At 51.7% G+C, this 15,755-nt stretch overlaps 1 pseudogene; it reads right to left on the bottom strand.

The window, feature by feature from the left end:
• The window catches only part of LOC121491893, a 46,833-nt pseudogene extending 32,228 nt beyond the window's left edge, over positions 1-14,605 (bottom strand).
• Positions 14,606-15,755: the final 1,150 nt, after the last annotated feature.

Here is a 15,755-nt window from a genome sequence, read left to right as displayed (position 1 = left end):
CCAATTCCCACAACCCCCTTCCCTGCCTTTGCTCCCCAGGTCCATCCGCAGGCATGGGGGCACCTTTCATCTCTGCCTACTGCTGCCCAGGGCCTGGTGAGCCTTGCCTTTCAGAGACCCGAGTTTGCTGGTATCTTCACAATATGGAATAGCTGGTTGTATAAGCAGGACCCCGGTAGCTCTGGGAGGCCTGGTGCAGAGCTCAATAGAGGACCCAGCACAGTTGCCTGACTCACCATAACTCTATGCCTGTGTTTACAACAGATTTTAAACAATTCGTATGCTGTCGACAACCCCCCGCAAAAATGCAGCTGCACTATCCCTCCTTCCTGAGCTGACATCCCTGTTTAGAGAGGGACATCCGGGTTTTTCTTTTTTCTCTCTCTCCTTTAAAGTGCAATTTGCAAACAGCAGAGAGCTCTCCAGTCCAGGGCCAACGCTGGCCTCTTATCAGCGAGAGGCCCTGCAGGACCGTTTGGAGGGTCCACTTCCTGTCCAGGGAGGAAGTGGCGAGGTCTTGACCTCGGACATACTCTCATTTCCAATCATTTTCCAGCCTGGAATGCAGTGATTCAGTTTCCATTTATAAAGTGAAATTAGCGCCTGTTGAATACTCTGCCTGAGGGAGGGGGTAGGAAGGAGGAAATGAGAGCCCCTTCCAAACAATTCTCTCTGTCCAGCTTGGAGCTGGTCTGGGGTGGAAGGATTTCCTCATGTTCAAGGTGCTAGCAGCCTCTCTCAGGAAAGGCCCTGCTCTCTGCTCTTCTGCAGTTAAAAGAGAGAAGGAGAGAGAGAGAGAGAGAGAGAGAGAGAGAGAGAGAAAGGTGCTGGAGCAGCCACGTGACCTTCAAAGGCTTGGCTATAATTGAAACTCGTGTTGCTACAGCATCTCATGCTTCTTCAAGAGCTGTCACACACACCATCCCAGCACACCCTCAGAACACCTCTGCGAGGGAAGCTGGGAAGGCATCGAACTTCCTCTGTCAAGTGTGTGAATTGGAGAGCTTCTGTGGGAAGGACCAGGGAGACAGGGGAGGTTCAGGGGACACAGCCGGGACAGGGAGTCAGGGGACCTAGTTTCTAGGTCCTTGCTGGGTCCCCATTTCCTTCTATGACTCTCTGGACTTTGGTTTACTCACCTGTGACATGGGAGACTAGCACGAGGCATTGGGAGTGTGCACTCTACAAGTACAAGAGGTTGTGGTTAACAGTTTGGTAGCAATCATTTTGTTGCACGGATCAATAGTTCTAGATGAGCAGCTTCCCGGAGTCCTGAAGGGAAACCTTAAAGAGCTGGAGAACAGAGCCAGGGGACCCACTCAATGCGAAAGCTCAGTTGACCAAGAGGCTGATGGTTGAATGTACCCCTCAGATAAACTGGGGGTGCACAGGGGGCATGCCGAAAGGTCACAGGGGCTCTGAAACCAGGGGGCAAAAGTCCCTGCCCTTCCCTCAAGGATATGCCCCTTGAGGGGTGCAGAGCTTGGCAGGGGAACGGGCCTCTGGAGAACAAGGTGAAGTGGCCGGGTGCTGAGCAACGGGCTCACACATGAGAAGAACAGAGAGAGCCCCAGGGGCCTGGACGGTAAGGGTGAGGGAATTCAGAAAGGTGGGTGGCTGCGTTCTGCCAAAGTGTGTGATGTTACATGACTTCCCTGAGGTTTTGTGGCTAATAAATGAAGCATTTGGGGTTCAAAGCCTTTTTTGCCCGTCTTGAAATCTCATCTTTGTGCGCCTCTCTTCAATCATGCTCAAGTGAGAATGACTGATGAGATGTGCTTCTCAGGTATGTACTGATTCCTAGGTGACTCCAGTGGCACTGTGGGGACTCCCTGCCTCCTGCCACTAATTCCATGTTTGCGAGGGGCCAGCCCAGCAAGAGTATGGGATTGTGGCCCATCTGGGAACTAGTTGGGGCTACATCAACACCAGATACCATGCTGTGAGGGCCCCAGGCAGCCAGAAGAACTGAGTCTAAGGCCTTGCCCCCACCCTTAGGTGACTGAAGTGCCCTACCCTCATCCTCATTCCTCTTTTCTCACCCAACTAGCTGCCCAGAATGGGCAGAAAGGGGTGCCAGGAGGCTGGCAGTTGGGGGACTGGGCAGGAGATATGTATTCAGAAACTTAGCAGCCCTCTCCAGAGGCCAGTAGCCTTCCTCCCCTAGGGAGGGGCACACCCACCACCAGGGTGCAGGGGCCTTAGCATCCTGTGCTTTGGCCCATCGGACATTTGCTACTCCATGGTGTTTGATCTCCCAGGCCTTGTGGCCTGGAGACCTATCTTCCTTCATTCCCTACTTTCTTTTCTGTATTGGGAAATTCAGTCAATGTGGCCTCGAAAATACAGGCCAGACCCCTGCTCCTCCCAGCAAGGCCTTTCTCTGAAAACTTGGCACTTTCTGCCTCACTTTACTGTGATTTTATATCTATGTCTTACCTCTCCTGCCAGGTTCAGGGTGGGGGAGTAAGGACTAGATCTTTCTCACTCTCTACCCACCCCAGTCCAGTTCTGCTTGCCTTTAAAATTGATCTGGGGTCAGCTAAGCACCTGACCACTCAGGTCATGATCTCGGGGTCTTGGGATCAAGCCACGTGAAGGCATCGAACTCATCAGGGAATGCTCATCAGGGAATCTGCTTCTCCCTCTGCTCGTCCACCTGCTCATTTTCTTTCTCTGTCATATAAAAAAAAAAAATCCTTAAAATTGATCAAGTAAAATCAGGGCAAAAAAGAACCCTAGCCATGTGAATTTGCTAATATAGCTTCTGTGGGAGTGGCAGCTGGGCACAGGATCAGATCCAGAACCTTGGAATGTAATAATCCAACATCCTCACCTGCTCCAGGACCACTACTCATGGGCATCCAATGCTCACCAGCTTGGAGCTTGAACTCTGGGAAGTTATACCCCAGGTTTCTAGAAACCAGAAAGCTGGAGTCCTACTGCTCCATGAGAATCTAGACTCTATCTCCAACCCTGGGCCTGGCATTTGCACTGGGGGCCCACCCATGATTCTAAGAGTAGCCTTGAGCCTTAGAGTGCTGTACATATGGACATGAGTATATTTTTTAGGAAAGAAGTTTACATACCTTCATCCAATTCTTAAAGGATTCTTCTTAAGGATCTTTGTCCTGGGCTCTTCCAAACCATTTGCTCTGACCTGTATCCTTGGTCTCCTATCTGTTCCATTCTACGTTATTGAGTTTGAACTGATGGTTTATTCTTCATGTAAGACTGGTCTTGCTGAATTTAGAAGAAATTATTAAAGAGTTACCAAGTACTATCATATTTTCCTCTTAAATATCTAGAAAATATACCCAACAAGCATTTCCTGAACTATAATAGACGGCGGGGCTAGAGAGATAAATCAGACACTGGACAAACTCTGGAGGGACAAGTGGTCCAGTGAAGGAGGCAGACATATAAACAATTCAGTGTTCTTGATCATGATGGAGGCAGATGGACAGAAGGGAGGACAGGTTTCATGCTCCCATAGGGGTGGGAGTCAGGGATGCACCAGAGAGAAAATAGGTCTTGAGATGTCTTGAAGGATGAATGTGGGGCAACAGGTGGACTACAAGAGAGGAAAGGTCTTCCAGTCAGAGGTATCAGCATCTGCTGAATCTCAGGGGTATAGAATAGTGTGGAGAACTCTAGAAATTCCCAGCGCTTCCATAGAGACCATGGCATGGAAGGAAATGAAGTGAGCTGATGTTGGAGTGGAGGCCAGAGTGAATCATGGGGGATACTTAAGAGTTCGAAATTTCTCCTATGGGATGTGTCAGTGGATTAGGACCCCCAACCTTGAGGTGGTTAGAGGGTGCAACAGAGAAAGAGAGGGTTGAGGTGGAGAGCTCACTATAGGGACGGGGTGTGCAATGGTGTGGGTGCTAGGGGATGCATGGCAGGGGGAGGGGATGGACAGGACGTGAGCAGGTAAGAATGCAGAATTGACAGGAGCCTTAGTGCCTGGTTAAGTGTGGCACAGTAAGGGAAAAGGAGGTGTGTAGGTTTTGCTCTAGTGGTAGCCAGATGGAAGGCGGAGCCATCTTCCAAAGAAGGAAGACAGGGGAGTAACAGGGGTTGGCTGGGGGAGGAATGAACTTGAATATCTATGGTCAGAGTTCAGCTTTATGTCACAGCCCCTCCAGTGCTTCTGGAATCATGTTTGAGCACAAGGGAATCTCCCTACAACATGTGCATGGCGCTCACTACATATGGCGAGTTTACTGACCCCAACCAGTCCTACCCAGCAAAGCCAGTGTGAGGACCTCTTTATCCCAGTGATGCCACTGGCCCAGCACTTCACCCTCCTAGCCATCTGAGCTGACTTAGGGGGCAACTAGAGTGTGTCACTTAAGGATGTGGCAGGTTCTGAAGTCTGATAGAATTTAGGGGTGAGCTCTGGAGAGTGGGTTGGATTTAGGTAGGAAGAAAGGTTGAAAGGTATGAAGATGAGTTACCAGAAAGATTCTGAAATGCCTGCCTTGCCCCTGCCCACTGTGAGGCAGCCGGGACACGCAGGCCTGCGGAAGTGATGGGCACAGCCTCCCAGGACTCGTGTTGGGGTTCTGGTGTGATTGGAAAGCTGCTCGCCACGCTTGCCCAACCCACGTCCTTGGCTTAGGACTTACCTACGAGTGCAGGAATTGGTATCTACCGATTGTTCTTTCTCTACATTGTAAACATAATAGATATCTTCCCAGTTCATTAGGGTGGGCCAGCATCTGTTTCTGAATATATGGAAAGTTTGGAAGGCAGCCACACTCCACTGCTTTCCTAAGAAACAAGAAAATATGTGTGTCGTATCTGGGACTGATTGCTTCGTGCGGAAACGTCCTCCCAGGATAAGGCTCTAAATTGTTGTGAGACTCAGCCAGCAGGCTTTGGTTTATTCATTTTATAGGATTCTCTAATAGGACTATATTACAATTTATTAATCTATATTCACTTGTTGCCTTGATTTTTCCTCTCTTTTTTCTTTTAAATTTATTTATTTATTTATTTATTTATTTATTTATTTATTTATTTATTTATGATAGTCACAGAGAGAGAGAGAGAGAGAGGCAGAGACACAGGCAGAGGGAGAAGCAGGCTCCATGCACCGGGAGCCCGATGTGGGATTCGATCCCGGGTCTCCAGGATCGCGCCCTGGGCCAAAGGCAGGCGCTAAACCGCTGCGCCACCCAGGGATCCCTCCTCTCTTTTTAAATTTTTTTTTTATTGGAGTTCAATTTGCCAACATTTAGCATTACACCCAGTGCTCATCCCACCAAGTGTGATTTTTCCTCTCAAAACCAAGTGGCTCCAAATATCTTATACATGCATTGTGGAATCCATTTGTACACACAGACAGACACACAGACACACACACACACACACGACTTCTGACTCATAGAGTATATCCATCTTCAGCGCGACTAGATATTGTCAAATTTTTTCTCCAAAAACCATCACACGCATTCTCAATAGTGGAAATGAGTTCCTCTTGCTCCATATCATCGCCAACGCTTAATGTTGTCAGACTTTTTACTCTTGCCAGATGGATGGCTGTGAAATGGGACTCTCTCCCGCTTCCCCTTAGCAGACATCATCTGTTTGAGTCCCTTTTCTGTGCGCTTCTGTCTACACTGGGCACATGCCACACCAGAGCTGTCGTGTGTTGATAGGCTGAACTATTTATTAGTAGACTTTATTGACTGCTCACACTGGATGCTCTCTTATGTTTTCACAAATTATCCCTTACTACTCACAATAACCTAAAAGAGAGAAAAGATCTTGTCTCTATTACATAAGATTTCCTTCTTTCTTTGTTGCTTCATTCAGCAAAATACTGAATGACTATTCTGGAGCAGCCACGAATGGAGTAGAACCTCAGGATTCCTGAAAGAGCAGCATCTGATGGCCATTCAGTGCGCTTGGCTGCCCAGATCCACTGCGCCTTAGGAGGACAACCCAGTTTCCCACTCGTGCCAATCTACTCTGAATGTATGGTCTTGGTGGAAGCAAAAACCCAGATAAAAACCTTCCACAATGGAAGCTTATGAGCTGGATTTTCCCTGTCCTGCCCCAATACAGCAGGGAACAGTGAATTAGGCTCTGTTTTGGTCTGAATGGCTCCTGAGTGAGTTGGGGAGGGTGGGGGGCTGGAGGGAGTAGTTGTGATCACTCGGGGCACCGTGGTGGGTGAGGCTGCAGCCGGACAGTCCCGACCTACTCCGTTGTAAGAGGGCGGTCCCATGTCTTTCCTCCTGCTTCTGAGCCATGGAGCTCCTTGGGTTCATTTCCCAGTCACCTGTCTATTAGGCAAAGCTCCTGACAAAGTTTCTGAGCCCCACAAGACCCCACCTGACCTAGAAGGTTTGGGCTTCTGGACCACATGAGATCAGCAGGAATGAGGAACCAGAATGAACCTCCATCCCTGGGCCTCTTCTTCCTGGATCCATGAGCCACCCTGGGAACTGAGAAGCTCTTCTGCTGCTGCCTTTTTCTAGGGGTGGGGTTGTTGGAGAAGTCCACCAATTCACCAGTACCCTACTCTCCATGTATGGAGGCCACGGAGCTCTGCTTCCAGTTCCCTGGGCCTGGAAGGGAACTCTGGCCTTTTGGGAAGGAAACAAGCCCCAGCCAGGGCTGCAGGCCCTGCCCAGACTCAAGATATGAGCTTCCAGCTGGTAAAGGCATCACCCTCCCAGGGCACATTCCCAGCGACCTGTTAAACTCAGAGAGCTTTTTTTTTTTTTTTTCTCACGTGCAAATAGTTTTTTCCTGGAATTTCCAAGGCTAGATTGTTTTCTCTTGGGATGTAAGATCATCCCATAGGCCCGTGGCCCAGAGGAAGCCTCAGCTCTGCACTCACCACATGGCATAGCCTTGGATCCTGTGACCATCTCCCGTTCTCAGCCTGATTGGGAGCTCCCTAAGGGCAGGAATCAAGTTGTTTTCATCCCTCTCCCCACCGTGCCAGGCACGGATGCTGGCACAGAGAGTTTTGGCTGAGTGACTACTGCTTCCTACGCACGTGACACAGGAGAAGATTTGGCCTGGACATGCTTTGCTCCTAAAGGGCATGGTAACTGGGGGCCTGGGCCTCAAGAAATTTCAGTTGGATGGAAATTTGCTGAGTATTCTTAGCTGCCAGCACTGTGCTGGGTGCTGGGGGTACAGGATGGAAAATTCTACGGTCCTTGACCTTGAGAAGCTCAGTCTCACCAGAGAGGCAAACAGATAAACAAACAAGTTCGAGGGGGCAAGAGCTGCTACCACGGTCTTATGGGGAACAGATTTTCAGAGCCTGACACCTCATCCTGCAGGCGAGAAAGTGGAGGCCAGTGGGGGCAGGGGTCTACTCACCACTCTCTCCTCTCCCCCACGTCCCTCTTCATGAGTTGATGATGCAACTAGTGCAAATACTGAGTGCCAGCTGGGGGCCCGGTGCAGTGCTTCGTGCTGGGGATGCAGACGGGAGCCGGGTGCACGCAGACGCTGACCGTGCCCCGGAGGGTTGGCGGCCGGTGGGTGGACGGCCCTGTAACAGTAACAAACCCTATTCAGATGGGATCAGGGGGGGTCTCTAACTTAGCCTGGGGGGCTTCTACTTTCACTTGCTCATTCATTTCAGCCCTTCAACAAGTATTCGGGAGCCCGCCGTAGGGCAGGCATTTCGCACACCCCTTCCCGGCACATCAGTCTCCTAGTTCTGCCCACATCTTGGCTGAGAGCTAGTGAAATAAAAACTTCTAGTAACAGAGGGAATTTGCACGAACAAGAGCAATCGATTCCGAAACGGAGAAGTTTATCAGGACGTTTTAACAGGAATCTAATTGTGTGTCTTCACACCTTCTGTCGCCAGCTGAACATTCCACCGCGGGCTCCAGACTATCCCCCTCTCGTATTCCTGCGGTAGAGGGAGCACAGGGCGGCTGCTGCTAAATTTGGCGTGTTTGGGAACAGCACTGAGACAACAGGGACACCAGAGAAGCAAGCTCGGTGCCATCTGCCTGGAGCCCCACCTGCCGGACGTGCGGCAGGAGGAGCAGCCCCGCATTGCCCGGAGCAACTGTTTACTGACCCGAGGTCCTGGGTTCCAGAACTCTCTGTGGAAGGTCCTTGGGAGTCTCTGATGAGCTCAATGGCCAGGGCAGTAAATGACCACACGAGGGGATACAGGGGGAGGTGCCGTGACAGGGGGGCCGTCGGAGGAAGCTCCAAGCTGAGGATGATGAACTTAACCCAGGGTCTGGGGAAGAGTTCTTGGAAGAAAAGGGAATTTGCATGAGGGCAGAGGACGGGTACTGAGAGGGGAGGTGTCCCTGGGGAGGAAGCCACAGGTGCTGAAGACATGGGTGTGGGATGCTGGGAACGAGGAAGGGTCCGAGTGGATGCTGAGCCTGGGCCAAGAATGCCTCGGGGACTCCCGGCCCCCCCCGTCCCTTGCTTCCTTCCTAGCCCTCATCCCATATGTCCTCCTAGACCTTGCCTCTCATAACCAGACCTTTTGCCTGCTGTCCCTCTCTAGCTCCTGCCCCCCTAACTTCCCCTCTTCCAGTCACTGTGATAAGCTTGGAAGATTCATGGAGGGACAGAGCCTCCTCCATGCCCTCAGGTAGCTTCCAACAAGACGTGGTTCCGTCAACCCAATGCAGAAAGCCATGCAATGGGGATGATGAAGATCTAGAGAACGACTCATTCCAGCCTGGAGTTTCAGGCCAGGCTCCTAGCACACGGGATAGCTGGCTAGGAGTGTGTTGGGATAAGAAGGGGAGATGCTTCTGAGCAGAGAGAAGAGCCTGTGGCAAGGCAAAGCCTTTGGATATTTCGAGAATGGAGAAGGTTCCACGGGGCTGGAGGCTGTGAGGGTTTTGTGGGTGGTGGGTCTTTGGATTGGGGACCAGTGATGGAGCCAGATGGAGAAGAACCTTGTCAAAGGAAGTAATGCTTCCTCCCTGAGCACTTGCCACGCACCCTCTGGGGTGGGCCTGGGGCCGGTGTCCTCGCCTGTCTGTGTTTGGTGAGTGGGAACCCTGAATCTCACAGCAGCTCAGCGCAGAGCTGCGATCTCAGAGCTCTTCCAGAACTTGCTCCAGCCCTGGCTTCTCCACCCACGGCCAGCAGGTCTGGGCTTTCTTCTGAGAAGGCTGAAGCTCCCTGGACGTCTCCAGGTGGGGTCCCCTGGCCTCTGTCTACCCAGGGATGGGCAGGGATGGGGTGCTGACCTGGGCTGGGTGCTCTCCAGGCTCTCCCATCCACTCGCACACACTCGCCTCCCCGTGTGGCCCCTGGGTGCCCCTCCTGCTGGGCCCATCCTGTGGCCACCCGAGGCCACGGGAGCTGGTCACGCTTTTCCGCTCCACACGTGTGTGTTTATGTTTCTGCCCCAGACGGCCTCATGCTCCTCCCCGGCCCCGCCGGCTTCCAGAGCATTTATCAGGGCCTGTGTATGTTTTTCTTGTGTGGGATTTGAAATGATTTCTTTAAACAAGGTCTAAACTGGGACTGATTTCCTCTCTTTATTTAGAGTGGTTTGTTTTGTAATATGGTTCTTTTAACAGTCTAAATTGTGGGAACTGGGGAGAAAAAAAGAGAATTTGCTGACTTCATATAAATACAAATTACTTTATCTCTCTTTGAAGACTTCCATGTCTTTTCCTTGAAAAGTCTGGAGCCAAATTCTTTGGGAGTCCTTTTCTTGTCAGAATTGTTATGATGAGAGCAGTATACTCACCGCGAGACTTCCACCCCGGGGCTGAGAGTGAAAAACTACCCTGGTCTTTATACGGTGCCTTCTACTCTTCTTTCAGAGCAAAATCCTTCCATTCATCTCATCTTCGCCACATAAATTGCTCCTTTCATTTGATGTCCATAGCAGCCCCAAGAAGAGAGGAGGGAAGGCTGCATCCATTCGCCCTCGTTGATGCAGGAGGGCATGGCCTGTTAACCTGACTGTGGTCCTGGCCTGGGAGGTCCTGGGGCCCTGGCTGAGAAGCTAGATCATCCATGTGTCGATTGCATAAATATTCTCGAGTTCCCACTATGTGACAGGCTCTGAGCCAGAGGTGACCCTGAACATGAGCTGAGCTTTCCCACCGACCGTTTGAACCCTCCTACTTCCAACAACTTGCAGGTTGTAGTTCCATGGCTTGTGTTTGCTTACATGCCTCCAGTGACAGGGAGCTCATCGTCTATCAAGGTAGACCACGCCAGCTGTGGGTGGCTCAGATTGTTAGGATCCTGCGTATGCTGAGCTGAAACCATCTCCCTGTATCAGTTCACCCATGCTGGGGGGTCCTGCTTCCCCACAGCAGATTGGACTGGATCGTGCCTGTACCTTCTCTGGGGAGTCATCTTGGCTCTGCTTGGCACTGACCTTTGGGTCCCTTATCAGGTTGGAGCAGTCCAGAGCCTGCTGTGGGCCGGGGCCATCTTATCCCTTATTCCGGGCATGATAACTCACTCAATGCAGCACTTACTTGTCTTAGCTGACTCAGAGTCACCTCATTCTTCTTCAGCGACGTTGGCCTTGCACTGATGCAGCTCCTCCGTCTTCGCCCTACAGCTTCTCCTTGGGTCCTTAGTCTGGACCGAGGAACTAGGTTCCACATTTCTAGCGGCTTTGTTGAGTTCTGCTAAGTGAGGCCCATCACCCAGGCACTGTGGATCATCCTGCAGACCCTAACTGCACTGTCACCCAAGATTAGCACCCAGGGTGCTTCCTCCACGTATTGGACCAGCCTACCACCCACTTCCTTGTCCGAGCACTAATCAAATCATAGAACGCTGAGCCCACGAGAGACCCTCTGGTTGGCTTGCTGGCGCTCATCAGCCGGGGACCCTCGCAGCTGTGCTCTTGTCCATAAGGAGAACAGGACCTCGTTTGTGAATTGTCTAGTTTGAATATGGGCTCATTTCAGCTGCTGCATCTTCCTGATATCCCAGGCTGGGCAACCTCCTAAGAAGGGAATGATTCCCAACAACTACTTCTTACAGCGCACCTGGGGGTTCCCAGGGCACAGCGCTTTCCTGGTGTCTCTCCGGTCATTCACCATCCTGTTTCCTTGTCTGTTCTAAAACAGGACCAGGGTAGCACTTCTCTGACCAGGGTTGCATGGGGTTAGGGAAAGGAGGGTAATAGAAGAGATTAGCCAGGGCGGTCATAGCTTTGAAGTCTATGCCGAGGAGTCCGGAGGTGGCCCGAGATACAAGTTCAATGCTCTGTGATTTCGGACTTCTCTGCCTCCCTTTCGTATAAGGTTAGCCGAAGGTGGCTTTACCGAGCTGTGAAGCAAAAGGCCTGGGTTCCCTGATTCCATATTCCGTGGCACTAACCCCTTCTGGGTAGGGTGACCATATAATTTATCTTGCGGGCTATCTAACTTACCTAGGACTCTTGAGGGTGAGGGAGGATGCTGTTAATAATTGTGCCAGGACACTAAGAGTAGCCTAGGAGTCACCCTCCGCCAGTCTAACCAGGAGGGAGCGGGGAGCCGAGGGGGATCGTGTTTCACTCTGGCCCTGCACCAGGCTGCAAAAGTAGAGATTGGGGACTCAGGGTCTGGCTAAGTGGCCAAGGGTTTTGGGTTTGCTAAAGCCTCAGCCGCAGCTCCTGGAGCGATTCCCTCTCACTGGCCAAGTTGTATGCTTCCAGGCGTTTCACGTGGCCCGATCGCCTTCACACTCGGCTCATTGAGACCATCCCTGGACAGGCCTCTCGCTGTCGAGTGAGCTCTCCCCGTGGGAGGCACCGCTCTTTGAACTCGGACGCCTGTTTATTTTTGGACTGGAAACCAGAAACTTAGAATTCCCCAAAGCCACAGGCTCAGATCCCTCTTTGCAGCGATAACCTGTGGAGCTTACAGAAAGATAGACTTGGGAAATGTCCCCGAGGGGAGAACCCGACAGACCATTTCATCTCCCGGTCTCGTGTTACAGATGAGCAAACCCGGGTTCAAAGAGGAGGGAGGGATTTACTTAAGATCACGCAGTGCGTTTGGTCCCTGCACCGCCTTCCAGAATACTACCCTGCCTGGCGTCCTGTAGGAAATGAAGCCATGCAATGCAAATTAAAAAAATACGTTTTATTGTGTGCAGCCTCCAATCACGCATGATTTCGAGAAGTCGCAAGGCCGTGTGCAGAGCCACATGACAACTTAGAAATCCCACGCCCCTCGTCAAGTGCAAGGCCAAGGTAAAGGCCACTCATTATGGAAGCAGAGTGGGGACAAGATGCGTGGATGCTGGCTGCCCAACGAAGCTGGAGAAGGTTCTTGGAGCCCCTGGGATTAGTACCGTGGCCCCTTGGGACGCCTTCTGTAAAGACACCCCGTCTTCTTTGCCCCTGGTTCTCAGCCGTGTCCTCCTGAGAGCGTGGTCTTCCGGGGGTCTCTCTAGCTGGGACCCTCCGAGGAAGGCCTCATTTCTCTCTCTGCCTTGAGGAAGCACCACGGTATATAGAGGAGCCTGGGCTTTGGCCTCAGACAGGTGAGGTTTGAAACCTGGTTCTTTTATCTCGGGCAACCTACTTACTGTGCCTGAGACTCAGTCTCCTCCACTTGAAAACCATCCTAAACTCCTTTTAGGTTTGTTGTGGGTCTTCCAGGGCATGATGTATGTCAGGGCGTCTACTCTATATGCCTGATTCAGCCACCGTCTTTACAGGAAAGTTATTATTGCTATTACCTTAATACAGAATTTCTAAACTCTGACATTTTTTTTTTGTCGTGGGGGCTGTCCTGGGCCTGGCAGGCTGTTTCGAGGCATCCCTGGCCCCTCCTCAAAACACACATTGTGATAATATGTCTCCAGACACTGCCAAATGTCCTCCAGGAATCGAGAATCAAGCTCCCCACCCCCATTCCCATTCGAGAACCTCTGCTTTTGATACCAGGAGTGCCTAGCACGGTGCCTGATACCACGACGTCGTAGGAAGAATATGGATCATGAGCTAGACTGGCACGAGCTTCGATCTTGGGTCGACCGTTACTAGCCTGTAGTCTTGGGCAAGACCCTGAATCAGATCTAGCTCTGTTTTCTCATCCATAAATGGGCATCACGTTGGCTCCCCACCCACCCCCGGTCTGTAGTCAGTCAATTGAGATGATTTATGCGACTATGTGTGGCCCAGAGAGGATGCTCAACATATGTTCATTCCATTTGCTTTCCTCGGTGAGGCACTAACGGGGCTCACGACGTATTGAGTCTCACATGTCCCCACAGTGTTGCAAGGGGCTGGAAATTTCACGATGTCTGAATCTGAAGGGAACTAACCTAGAACTCAGTCCAAAATGTTTAGAATCTGAGCTTTCGGTTCCAATTCTTGAAATACCACATTTGTTGTCCAAAAACATGCATATCTGTGTGTTGTTCACTTGTGTGAGTGCGCTTGGTAATTCCGGGTGTTCCTACCCAGAAAATCGCTATCCTGTCTGATTTAAATGTAACCCTCATGGAAGCCAGGTGACACTTTGCTCAGTTTTGAGGACAGAAGAGGCCTGGAGAGGGACAAGTGGATTTCTCACCGCTACCCAGAGACTCCGCAGCTTGCTTGGCCCTGAACCAAGTCTGCGGGCTCCTAGGAAGCCCTCTAGCTCTGGGGCCACAGGAGTCGGGGGCGGCTGCAGTGGGGCAGGTGGGACAGCTGTGGTGGTGGCGGTGGTGACATGGTGGTATGGGGCTAGGAGCGAGGGCAGCAAGGCAGGAAGTGTATTAGCTTGCTGGGGCGGCTGGAACAAAGAAACACATTTTGTCATGGTCCTGGGGGCTGGAAGCCTGAGGTCAAGGTGTCTGCGGGATGGGCCTCTGCCGAGGCCCCTCTCCTTCACTTGGAGATGGCCCTCTTCCCGCCACGTCCACACATGTCCGTGTCCACATTTCCTCTTCATATAAGGACACCAGTAGGATGGGCCAGGATGCACCCTAACAGCCTCGTGTTATCTCAGTCACCTCTTTAAAGACCTTGTCTCCAAAGGCAGTCACATCCTGAGCTCCTGGGTCTTAGGGCTTCACCACATGAATCGCGAGGGTGAAGGAGGCAGCCCAGCTCCTAACAGAAGGGTGGAGGGAGTCTGGGAAGACGCAGGAGGGGGCTGTGAGAGGGAAGACACTGAAGACCCCGAGGAGGGCTGTGTTTCCCGTCCTTCTACCAACTTCTCTCTGGCCTTCCCAGCCACACGCTCCCATAGCTTCTCTCCCCCTCCCTCTGTCTTTGCCCCACCCCCACCTCTCCTGCTTTTGATTCTCTCTTTCTAGAACCCTCTCAGCCTCATCCTCTGTGAGAAGACAGAAATCTTGGGGTGGGGGGGGTAGTGGGAGGTGATGAGAATTTTGTATGTGGGATTATTTTAGTAAGCTACTCCAGGTCTGAACCCAAACCCACGGTAAACACCTGCTCCATTAAGAAGCAGGGGTCCCCTTCTCCCCACAGTTTGCACAGAAACTAGATTCACCAAAAAAGGTGCCTACTGATCCTGTCTTTCCTGGCTTTGTCTCTGGGGTCTCTTGGCCTCCTGTCTCGAGATTTGGAGGCCACGACAACTTCTCCGTCCTGCTCTGCGCCGTCCTGCTCTGGGGTTAGCACATCGTGAAGAGAAGAAGCTTCTTTTCCATCCATGTTGGCCATCTGTGGCAAAAGGCACCCGTGAGTGGGGTGCAGCTGGCACAGCTCCCTCTTGAAGGGATGGGGAGACTGAGGTGGGAAGGGGTGTGACTGGCTCAAGCCTGCATAGCTTAGGGGTGACAGAGCTGAGTCCTGACACCACCTCATCCCCTTGCCAGTGCCCAGTACAACACCACCTTGTCCCGCCTCCAGCTCACCATCCCTGAGCAGAGTCCTCTCTGTCCCCTGACCAAGCAGCTGGTGAGAGTCGTCAGTGGGTATAAATGTGAGATGCTTTGCTCTACCATTTGCACCATCACTGAGGGCCCAGAGCCCTGGGGCCAGACTAATAGGAACATCCTGGGCAAGAAGTGAGCTTTGAGGGACGCCTGTGTGGCTCAGTGGTTGAGCATCTGCCTTTGGCTCAGGTCGTGATCCCCAGGGTCCTGGGATCGAGTCCTGCATTGGGGTCCCTGCATTGAGCCTGCTTCTCCCTCTGCCTGTGTCTCTGCCTCTCTCTATGTGTCTTTCATGGATAAATAAATAAAAATTTTAAAAATAAAAAAAAGGAAGAAGAAGCGAGCCTTGAAAGGTCTTTCATTTCCCGGACTTGGTGCCGAGGAGTCAGTACTTCTCAGGAGAGAGCATGGCCAGCAAGTGATAGGAGAAACGTCTTGAGGGGGAAGGTTTGGGCTGGACTTGACAACGTGGTTCCCAGAGTTGCAGAGAGCAGAGAGGATAGGCTGGAAGCTGAGAGGGCGAGGTCGTGCAGGGGCCCATCTAGCGTGGCTGCCCTAACAAAATACCACAAACTGGAGTGGCTGAAAACAACAGAAATGTGTTGTCTCACAGGCCTGGAGACCAGAAGTCCAAGATCAGTTTGTTGGCAGGGCCATGATCTCTCTGGAGGCCCGAGGGGAGATGCTGTCCCCTGCCTTCCTCTTAGCTTCTGGTGTTGCCAGCGATCGTCGGCATTCCTTGGCTTGTAGAGTCTTCGATCTCTTCCTTCACCGTCACATGGCCTTCTTCCCTGTGTGACCGTGTCCTGCGTCTTGGCCTCTTTTCACAAGGACGCCAGTCATAGAGGATTAGAGCCTGCCCCACTCCAGCATTAATTTAACTAATTATATTCCACAACAACCTTATTTCTAAGTCAGGTCCCAGT

The sequence above is a fragment of the Vulpes lagopus genome, chromosome 5 (genome assembly GCF_018345385.1).
Source record: "Vulpes lagopus strain Blue_001 chromosome 5, ASM1834538v1, whole genome shotgun sequence".
Lineage (NCBI taxonomy): Eukaryota > Metazoa > Chordata > Mammalia > Carnivora > Canidae > Vulpes > Vulpes lagopus.
Note: the sequence above shows the minus strand (reverse complement) of the source record. Positions and strands in the feature narration are given on the sequence as shown.